Source organism: Sminthopsis crassicaudata, chromosome 2 (genome assembly GCF_048593235.1).
Source record: "Sminthopsis crassicaudata isolate SCR6 chromosome 2, ASM4859323v1, whole genome shotgun sequence".
In the NCBI taxonomy this organism is placed as follows: Eukaryota; Metazoa; Chordata; class Mammalia; order Dasyuromorphia; family Dasyuridae; genus Sminthopsis; species Sminthopsis crassicaudata.
The window spans coordinates 466363952-466374421 of record NC_133618.1 but is presented as its reverse complement, the minus strand read 5'-3'; positions in this window follow the sequence as shown (position 1 = coordinate 466374421).

Genomic DNA, 10470 nt, shown 5'->3' with positions numbered 1-10470 from the left:
TCCTTTCTTATAGCACAATAATATTCCATTACAATCACATTGCTTGTTCAACCATTTCCCAATTGATGGGCATCCCCTCAATTTCCAATTCTTTACCACCACAAAAAGATTGGTTCTCTTATTCATCTACCTGTATGATCTTGAGCAAATCACTTCATTTCACCTCACTTTAGTATGGAACAATAAAAAGAGACTAGTTCTAAAGTCAGAGGTTATTGATGTTTCTCATTTGTCTGACTCTTCACGATCTCATTTAAGGTTTTCTTGAGAGACATGGGAGTGCTTTGCCATTTCCTTCTCCAGCTCATTCTACAGAGAAAAAACTGAGGCAAGCAGGGTGAAGTGACTTGACCAGGGTCACACAGCTGGGAAGTCTCTAAGCCAGATTTGAACTCAGGAACATGAGTCCTCCTGGCTCCAGCTGGCACTCTAATCACTGTACCACTAAGCTGTCCGAGAGCCAGAGGACATGGGTTCAAATTCTGCTTCTGATACCTACTACTATAGTATGACCCTAAGCAAATCCCTTCAGTTCCCTGGGCCTCCAGTTTCTCAAGTGTAAAATGAGGAGGTGGGATTAGAGAAGGCCCCTGAGGCAGCCCCCTAGCTCTGAGTCTTTGCTCCTAGGATATCTGCCCAGATGAGGAGACAGCAAGCCTGTAGGGAAAATTAAATTGTTCTTAGTCGGTGCAATTTGGGGGTGGGCAGGACCAGATTAAGGGTGAGGGGTTATGAGGGAGGTATGAAGTCTGGAGCTAATGAGGGACTTTGGGAGCTTTGTTGGGTGACTTCTGAGCCAGCCAGGGATCAGAGCTGTGGCTCTCCAGGCACAATGTTTGGCTAGCCAAGTGGAACAGACATTGTGTTTGCTGTATCCTACAGCAAGCAGATTTAGGCCATAAGTATCCGCCTTAATAGTGAGCCTTCACAAGTCACAAAATCTCCTTAGTTTTCTTGGCTGGGACAGGGACATATCCATCATGAGGTAGAATGGCATTAAGGAAATGAACCTATAGGACTTGGGTTCAAATTCCAACTCCATTAATTGCTTGTAGGATCACAGATCTTAGAGGTGGGAAGATGGATCTTAGAAATCTTGGGGTTCAATTCCCTTGTATCCTTAATAAATAAACTGAGGCTCAGGGCCTAAGGTCACACAGCTAATAAGTATATGAAGAGGGTTGGAGCCAATTCTTCTTGACTACAGTTTTAGCCTTCTACATTAACTAGCTATGTGATGTTGGATGAGTTAGCTTTTATGAACCTCATTTTTTTCATCTATAAAATGAGGGAGTTGTACATGATTTCTAAGACCTATTTCAAATCTAAAACCTACTATCTCAGCAAGACCTCTGTCATGAAAGGTAACCATCCCCTAAGATGAGAATTTCTCAGAAGTTTAAAGATGCCCATAACTGGAACATGCCATTTTCTTTCATGAAATCTCCTCCCCAAACTCCACTACTGTCACCTTTTAATAAGATTGCTAAAGGTAACTGGTACTGCAATAGAGAGGGCAAAATCACAAAGACCTGAATTCTAATTCTGCCTTGGATATTTCTTAATTGTATGGCAAGTCACCTAACCTCTCTGTGCCTATATTCATAAATACAGGTCATAAAAATCAAAAAAATCATATTCTGGATAGTCTAGGACATCTTCCATTCTCTAGATCCCAACAGAAAATATTTAGAAAGCAAGGCAGTATGTAGTAAAAACAAAACAAAACAAAAAAAAATGCTAGATTTGAGTCTAGATCTGAATTTGAATCTCAGCTCTGCTGCTAATTAATCATGGGACCCCTGGGCAGGGGTATGCTTTAACAATGTTTAACAATGAGCTTTGGGGGGGGGGGAGTATATATAACACTCTTTTGAAATCAATCTGCATTATTAATATTCTGTCCATCACTTTCTAAATATAGACAAACAACAACAATCCAAAGAAATTTTCGAATTTCCAAGCTATAATTTTTCATTCTGAACATTTAACTGTCAGCTCTCTCAATCTGGATCAAGCTGCTTCCACCACACCTCTGCTCAAAAGAAAATCACTTCACCTGAGATTTGGTTTCCTCATTTGTATAAAATAAAAGACTGAAGGGGCAGCTAGGCGGTGCAGTGGATAGGGCACCAGTCCTGAAGTCAGGAGGACCAGAGTTCAAATCTGGCCTCAGACACTTAACTCGTCCTAGCTGTGTGACCCTGGGCAAGTCACTTAACCCTCATTGCCTCAGGGGAAAAAAGATTAGAGTTAGATGAGAGATAAATTTTCATCTTCCTCTAACATTCTAAGATCCCTTTTAGTCTCAACACTCTATTTTAATCCCTTCCAGCTCTAATATTCTTTCTAGGTAAGAGCCTTTCTAGGTCTGATAATCTGTTTTTTAATCTTACTTAGAGGCCCCAGCAACATCATGGTGCATTCAAAAGAGCATGGGAAGTTCAACCAGAGAACCTAGATTTAAATTCCAGCTCTGCAGGGTAGCTAGATGGTGCAGTGGTTAGAGCCCTGCCCTGAAGTCAGGAGGACCTGAGTTCAAATCTGACCTCAGACACTTAACACATCCTAGCTGTGTGACCCTGAACAAGTCACTTAACCCCAACTACCTCAGGAAAAAAATAATCTGGTTCTGTTACTCATGTGATTTTCTTCATATATAAACTGAGGAAGTCAGATTGCAAGTTCTCTATAATCCTTCTCAGTTAGTCTGACTCCATCTTACAGATAAGGAGTTTATGTGGATAGGTTATGTGGTTTGGTCAAGGAGGTTATGTGGTTTGTCCAACGTGGTGACCTCCAGAAACAGGATTTGAAGCCAACTCCACTGATGGCACCAAATAGAAGGGTCTCCCTCTTGTGACCTTTTTGCCCCTGCCCATCTGCCGGTAGGACAACAGGCCCCTGGGTCTTGCTCACCTGGCCCAGCGTGGATTAAAGCCCCAAGCAGCCTCAGTGACATGAGGCAGGTTGGGGGGCTGGCACCCACGATCTCTGAGAATGCTTCCTGGCTTCCCAGAGAGCCCACTTCCTCCAGCAGTAAAAATAACAAGGTCCCCACAGACCTCAGCTGTGGCAGGAAGGCACCGCTCAGATTTGGGAGAGGAGTAGAAATGGGATCCGAGGATGGCAATGGGGGGGTGAGGAGCATTCCCGGACACAAAGAGGCTGGAGACCCAGCAGGAAGAGAAGCCCCTGATGGGGTTGGGGGCTGGGGGCTGGGGCAAGGAGCTGGGTGCTAGGGCTGGGGATGGGGCAGGGGTTCCAGTTCTGGCCCAGAGAGTCTTTGGACCCACTCTGATGGTGGCAGGGCTGGTCTGGGACCCTGTATGGGGGCAGGCTCTAGGGTGGTCTCAGTCATTCAGAGCTGCCCACGGACATTTCCATCCAAGATGCATTTGTGTATGACTGTACTTGTTGGTGTCTCATGTGGCTCTGTATGTGTGCTACTGTCTGTGTGCTGTGGAAGATGCTCATGTATCTGATGAGGACACAAGCATCCCCTGGACCACCACACAAGGGACCCTTTGGGCTCTGCCCATGTGTGTGAGCACGTGGCTGTGTGCACAACTGTCTGTACATAGTTCCACTGGTCTCAGCCCCAGGTGTTAGTTCTGCATGATGTCACTCTCCCCTTCTAAGTAAATGTTGGGAAATGCAACGTTGTGCATGATTAGGAGCGTGTCCCTCTGTGTGGGACCATGCCCCGCCCTGTGGATGTCCATGTGATGGTGAGGCAGCCAGGCGAGAGAGAAAGTGCTCTGAGCTTGGAGTTAGAAGACCTTCTCTTCCACCAACCACAGGCAAGGTCCTGAACCTCTCTGGGCCTTAGGTAAAGTTACAGACGAGGAAACTGGGGTTACATACACACGCTTCAGAGATTGGATTTGAACCTGAGAGGGTGGCTCCTGCTGTAGCGCCTGTGGATGTTTTTCTACTTGTCTGCTTATATGTGTGTGCCTCTGATCTCTGGGAGCACGTATTTGTGTCTGTGAAGAAGCGAGTGGTCAGTTACTGACTCTCTCACCGAATGACCCCCATCCATCCCCAATCCAAAGGCCCCTTCCAGTTCTACCCTCTGTAACTCTACAACCACATGGTACATTCACAATTCTCAGAAATTCCATTGTTTTCATCTAAGCCACACTTGTTCCCATTGTACAGAATGGAAAGTGGGGGCTTGGGAAGAGACAGGGTACTTAGGGCAAGGCTCTGCCATGTAAACTATCTACCTAAAAGGAAAACACAAAATAAAAGGAGAAGGAATCTTTTCTAGAACTCCTAGTAGTGATGGGTTGGGGGACAGGGCTGGACGAATGGGGAAGCAGGGATGGTTGGACAGGACAAGATGAGGGACAATTCAAAGAGCAAAAATTCACTGCAGTCTGGAAAAGGTCTGACATCCCAAAGATGGTCCCTATCTAACAGGAGGCCGAGGGTAGTGGCAATAGTGCCTGATTTGAAGTCTGGGAGAAAATGAGTATAAATCTTGACTTTGACACTCAAATTTTTGCTCTCAGCTTCTCTGAGCTCTCATCATCACGAATTTCCTCATCTATAAAATGGAATAATAATCCTTTCACTATTTGCCTTAAAGGATGATTGTGAGGAAAATGCTTTGTAAATCTTTAAGATATATGTAAATAGGAGTTATTTTTTCTTAAATCTCAGGTACAGGGGCAGAGGTCAGGCTTCAAGAATAGTTTGTTTGTAAGAGGTGATAAACTCGACCATATCTAGAGATTTAAGATGAGGTGGGAATGGTGAGTGGCTTTCTTTATAGAGATGACCAGAAGGGAAACAAGGGACTGGAAGAAATGACCTTTCCAAGTCCTTTTTGGACCCAGTTAAGAGGTAAAGGGGGTGGATTAGGTATGAGTGAGAGAATATACCCCCCTGGTGGTCAATTGTCAACATTGCAGTCTGGGTCTACCCCAGTCCAATTATTCCCTTTCTGGCCCTTAGGGTATATGTGTGGTAGAGCGTGAGTCTTTAACCCATTTTAAAGTGACTTAGATGAAAACAAGCTTTGTTCCTCCCAAAGTATTCCTCTACAGGGGAATAAGAAGGCTGGGGGAAAGGGGGTGGGGAGGAGAAGAAAGGGGGGAGGTGTCTGGATCCTCAAGATCTGCGACAACGATGTAAATTAAGAAATAGAATTCAAGTGCTCAGCAAGGAACAGATAAACAGTACAGCAATCACCACCACTATCATTCCATCACCATACTCATGCCCAGCCTCCCTATCACTATTATAACCTTCCCAATCGTCACAGCAAGATCATTTTTATCATCATTCCCTTCACTAACAGGAGACTTAATGGGTAGGTGAAGTGGAAGAAAAAGGACCTTGGAGTGGGTTCAACAAACTAGAAATTTTGGGTCCTGGACCAACTGCCCACACCAGCTGCTTCACCTTGGACAAGTTCTCAAAACACTACAGACCTCTGTTTTTCCTCTATCAGAATAAGGGATTTGGACTGAATGATCTCCGATGTCCCTTCCAATCTAACATCTTACAGCTTATGTTTTAAGACCCCTTCTCACTAAAACTTTCTATGTCCTAACATGGAAGGTTAGAACTAATATTGGAACATTCTATGCTCCAAGTGTCCTCTCAAAACTAGCAAAACTATGTATGCTCTAAGTTGCCTCTTAGCCTCAATGATTAAGATTCCCTTCCAGTCCCAACATTCTATGCTCTAAATTCCATTCCAACCCTAACATTCTGTGCCCCAAATTCCTTTCCAGACACAGGTCTGAATTCTGTGAAGTTGTAAGTTTACAGCTGCCTCTGCCTATCATGAACATAATCATAGCCTCAGCCAATTTCCACTACACCAAGGATCACAGAATCTCAAAATGTGAGAGTTTGGAGGTAACTTAGTATCATCTACTCCAAACTTTCCATTTCTCCTCCCATTTTATTGATAAAGGAATTTTCTTAGCCAAAGTCAAAAAAGTAACAGAACTGGGACTTAATCTCAGGCCTTCTGACTCCTAGTTCCTACAATACCTTAATTTATTTCTTCACAGGTTTTATGCCTCTTGAGTTGGAATCCCCAAAAGAGTTCTCTTCCCTCATAGATTGGTCACTGGCAATAGGTACAAACAGTGGAAAAAGCAGGGATTCTTCCTTCTCTGAAAGCCCTTTTGGAGTTCTGATTCAGATTTCCCCATGGAAGAAGCAGATTCTCTTCCTGTCCCTTTAGCCCCAGCTCCTGAAAGGCCTCCTCAGTCAGAGGTCATATCATTTGGAGGGGGGTGGGGTAGGGAAGAAGGAGTGCTCTATAGAGACTCTAAGGAATGATAGTATTGAACCAACAAAATGTGTTCAAAAAATTGAATGCTCTTACTCAAGGCGAAGGACCCAATTTCTAGGTGTGGGGATCAGACCAGCACAGCTAGTAGCTGTTTGGAGAGTTATTCTATTGTAAGAGGCCATAGAGGCAGGGGGAAGGGGAGGGGAAGCTATTCAAAGACACATTTAATCCAAGGAGCAAGGGAAGGCACAATAACAAGCTGAATTGCTTCTCTCTCTCTCTCCCTCCCTCTCTCTCTCTCTCTTTCTCTCTCTCTCTCTCCCTGTCTTAATATGCACTTAAATGTCTGCATACATGCAAATACATAGTCCAATGTCCCAATGAATATACATGCATAAATACAAACACATTTGGACAATAATCCATGGCCTTGCAAAGATTCACAAATATCCAGATGCATATACACAACACACACAAATGTAAGCATATCTCTAGGCACATACAAATATTCATATGTACATAGGGGTGCAAAAAGTAAACATACATGAATATACAAATAACAAATAAAAATAACTCATTTGTATAGTGATTTGAGTTTTATAAAGCACTTTACACAAAACAAAAAGCTTGGAATATGGTCAACAAACCCGGATTTTAATCTCAACTCATTCATTTTACAATCCCCATTTAACAAATCTGAGTTCCATATAAATCATCTCAACACAAGTCTAGAGCTGGAAGGGACCTTAGAGGCCATTTAGTCCGCTCTCATTCCCCACTTAACACACAAGAAAACTGAGGCTCACAAAAGTAAAGCCACTTGCTTATGAACTCATAGTTAGTGTGGATCTGGGATTTGAATCCAAGACTGCAAATGTGTTCACTCTTTTCTATACTATCTCTTTCTGAATCATAATTTCGTCTTCTACAAAATGAGTTGGATTTGCTCCCGGAGGATCTTTCCAGCTCTTGTATTCTGTATGTTCTAATGTTCCATATTTCAGGCCTCTTCCCCGCTCGCTGACATTCTGTGATTCTATAGAAGCCACACAGTGATGTCCAAGGTGAAGCAAACAAGACCCCCCCCTTCTCTACTGGGTCTGATAAACCTCCTCCCCTCCTCCCTTTCCGGTTGGCTTTTCTCTCCCTGGGGCCCAGTTCGGGAGAGTGGAGCCTCAGACACACACAGAGCCCAGCTCTTTGCTAAAGCCATTGTTGCCTTTGGCAAAAGGCCCTACTTACAGGCTGAAGGCCAGGGCCTCTATGAGTGGGGCTAGGACAATGGGACCGCCTAGGCCTACAGAAATTGCCCCAGTGCCTTTGCAAAGCCCCCCTTAGCCAGCAGCTGAGTGACAGCTGAATTGGGTGGGGGGGAACACTCTGTGAGAGGCAGTGCCCCACCAGGCTGCCGAGAGATACCCGTTGTCTGCAGCCCCTGCACAGCTGCAGACACTGGGAGGTCCCTGGTTCTTTGCTCCCACCCCCCAGAAAGAAGTGCCTCCCACAGCCCTTCTGTCCAACCCCCCTGCCCACTGGCTGGACCCTCCTGAAGGGTCCTGTCAACACTGATTGGGGAGCAGATGGGAAATAGGCAGGAGGGGACCTGCGAAGAGGCCACACTGAATCAGTCTAAACCTCTATCCCACCCCCACCAAGGAGCTGACTCTATCCTCTCCACTCCACTCTTCCCTCCTCCAACCTCCCCGGAATATATCCTGAGACAGACACGGTGAAAGGGACAGGATTCTGCACAAAGTGAAAAGGAGACTTGGTTTGCTTTTCCAGCCCTCTCACTAACTTACTCTGGAACCCTGACTGAGTGATTTTCCCTTTTTGGCCTCAACTTCTGAGCTATAAAATGGGAAATAGCGTGCCATACTAAAGAACTGGCTTTGGGGCCAAGAAGGTCTAGGTCCATGAGGTGCTTCTGACACATTGGCTAGGTCATTCCCAAACCCCAGGCAATCCTCTAAAAGTGATGCTCTGCCAAGAATCTATATTGGCAAAAGAAAGTTCCTTATTGGGAGTCCCCTATACCAATGAAAAATGAAATCACAGATCCCATTTGAAAGGGGCAAACAGAGAGACAGAAAGAGAGGGAGAGGAAGAGAAAGACAGAGTTGAATTTGCTAATTTATAATATTTCTTCCAGTTGTTCTATTCTAAGGACCTTTTTGTTCTGACATTCCCCCTTCGTATCCTGTTTCTCCATCTGTACAGGGAAAGCATTTAAGTGACTGACCTCTAAATCATATAATTTTATGGGGAATTGTGAAGTTGGAGCTATGGGGAGGAGTCTGAAAAGGAGAGATCTCAGAAACTCTTGCCTAAGCTCCACTGTCTGATGGGCCCTTGTCTTCCCCTCACAGCACCCACCACCGGTGACCTGCAGCCTGCTCTTCCAGCTGTGGGACCCTCAGTAAGTCCACTCAGAAATGGGACCTACTGGTACTGCAGGGACCCTGATGGGGAGGAATGGGGAAGATGGGGAGCAGGAGCCTTTCTGAGCTATTTCTTACCTTTCAGCAAAGCCCCTTCCATCAGTCTATGGACACATTTCTCTCCCGCCACGATCCCTCCAACAGGGCTGCAGGACTGGCAGCAATGAGAATGTACAGACTCTCCTGTGCACCAAAACAATCCCTTCCGCTTCATTCACAAAGGTGTGTGTCATGGGATACATATGTGTGTGTGCAGGCCTACATCTCCTCTATGATAGTGACAGTGCATTTCTGTAGCTTTCCTCACAACAGTCCCATGAGGTAGTAACAGAAATGAGGTTAAACCCATTCTTCAGAGATACTTAGAAAATAACAGGACAGACTCAGAGATCTGCCCTGAATCATAGTGAGGAAGTGTGAGAAGTGGAATCTGTATTATATTTTTTATGTAGGGAATGGGATGTGCATGTCATGGACAGTAACATCTGGCCGGCAAGTCCACTGCATGATTGAAGGCTGGTATTATTCTACTATGAAAGGGTGACAGGCTCTACATCATACTGGGTGTATTGGGTAGGAGGGGCGTGTATGTATATTATCGCTGCACATGTTAAGGGGAACTAGATCTGAGGGTTTGTTTTTCCTAAAGAGAAAATAAAACTTATTTGTTTTCAGAAGGGGGCAGGAGAGAGTCTGGATCTCATTCTTCTGACCACAAGCAGCTCTTTGGACGGTGCCTAAAACTTAGAGTTGCATTTAAAACACACACTCGGTCGCCCCCACGTGGCCCCCCCACCCATCTTCTCCCCTAGGAGCCGTCCAGGCTCCACAGCCCCAGCCAGGGGACTGTTCCCGCTGCTTAGGGCCAGCCGCCAGCCTCAGGAGAGACACCACCTGTCTGGGCTGAGCCTCGGGACTTCTCCCCTTCTCCAACAATGCCAGGATTTGGCCACCTCGGCCAGGAGATGAGCCCCAGGAGAGATGGGGAGCAGGTGGCAGAGCAGAGCCCACTGTTGACAAGGCAGCAAGATATCTGACCTGACTCACGTTCCAAGTGCGTCTTATTCTTCTTCCCTGCTCCCTGACCTGCAGCTCTGGTTTTCGACCTCTCCACCACCGAAGGTCATTTCTGGGGCCGGAACTGCAGTAAAGTCAGATTCAGAGTCAGAGAAACCTCTCTGTTATCTGTGTGCTGCTTAACTTCCATCCAGGGCTGAGTTAAATGAGCAGGTTATATTAAATAGTCTCTGAGATCGCTTCCGGCTCGAAATCCTGTGATTTAGGACTTTTTCACTGGAAGACAGGCCACATGGCTTTGTCACTACTTGTCAATGACGTCACTACCTCTCACAGTCTCAATCTCTGTTTCTGTAAAATGGGCATAATACCGCTCTTTCCTAAAGCCGGGCTCCTGGATCCGATGATTTAAGGTTCTTTTTTAGACAGTCCCTGTATATCACCTTCAAGTTCAGCAGATTGTCTTCAGTGGGGAAAAGAGTGTCAGCACTCAAGACCTTCTGGGGACACCTTTACCCACCTTTTCAGACACTGGCTGAGTCTTTGGGGGCAGCAGAAGGAAGATAATGGACCCTCTGAAATGGGGCTCTGTCATCTGGCAGCAGAGCTACCACTAGAGGGGGATGTCAGAGTCAGAACCCAGGCTCCTACCGGCCCTTTCTGAGCAAGGCCCTGAGACAAACTAGAAAACAAGATCAGAAGCAGCAGCAGCAGCAACAATGAAGAAAAACGAGGTCTAATCGCAGCAGC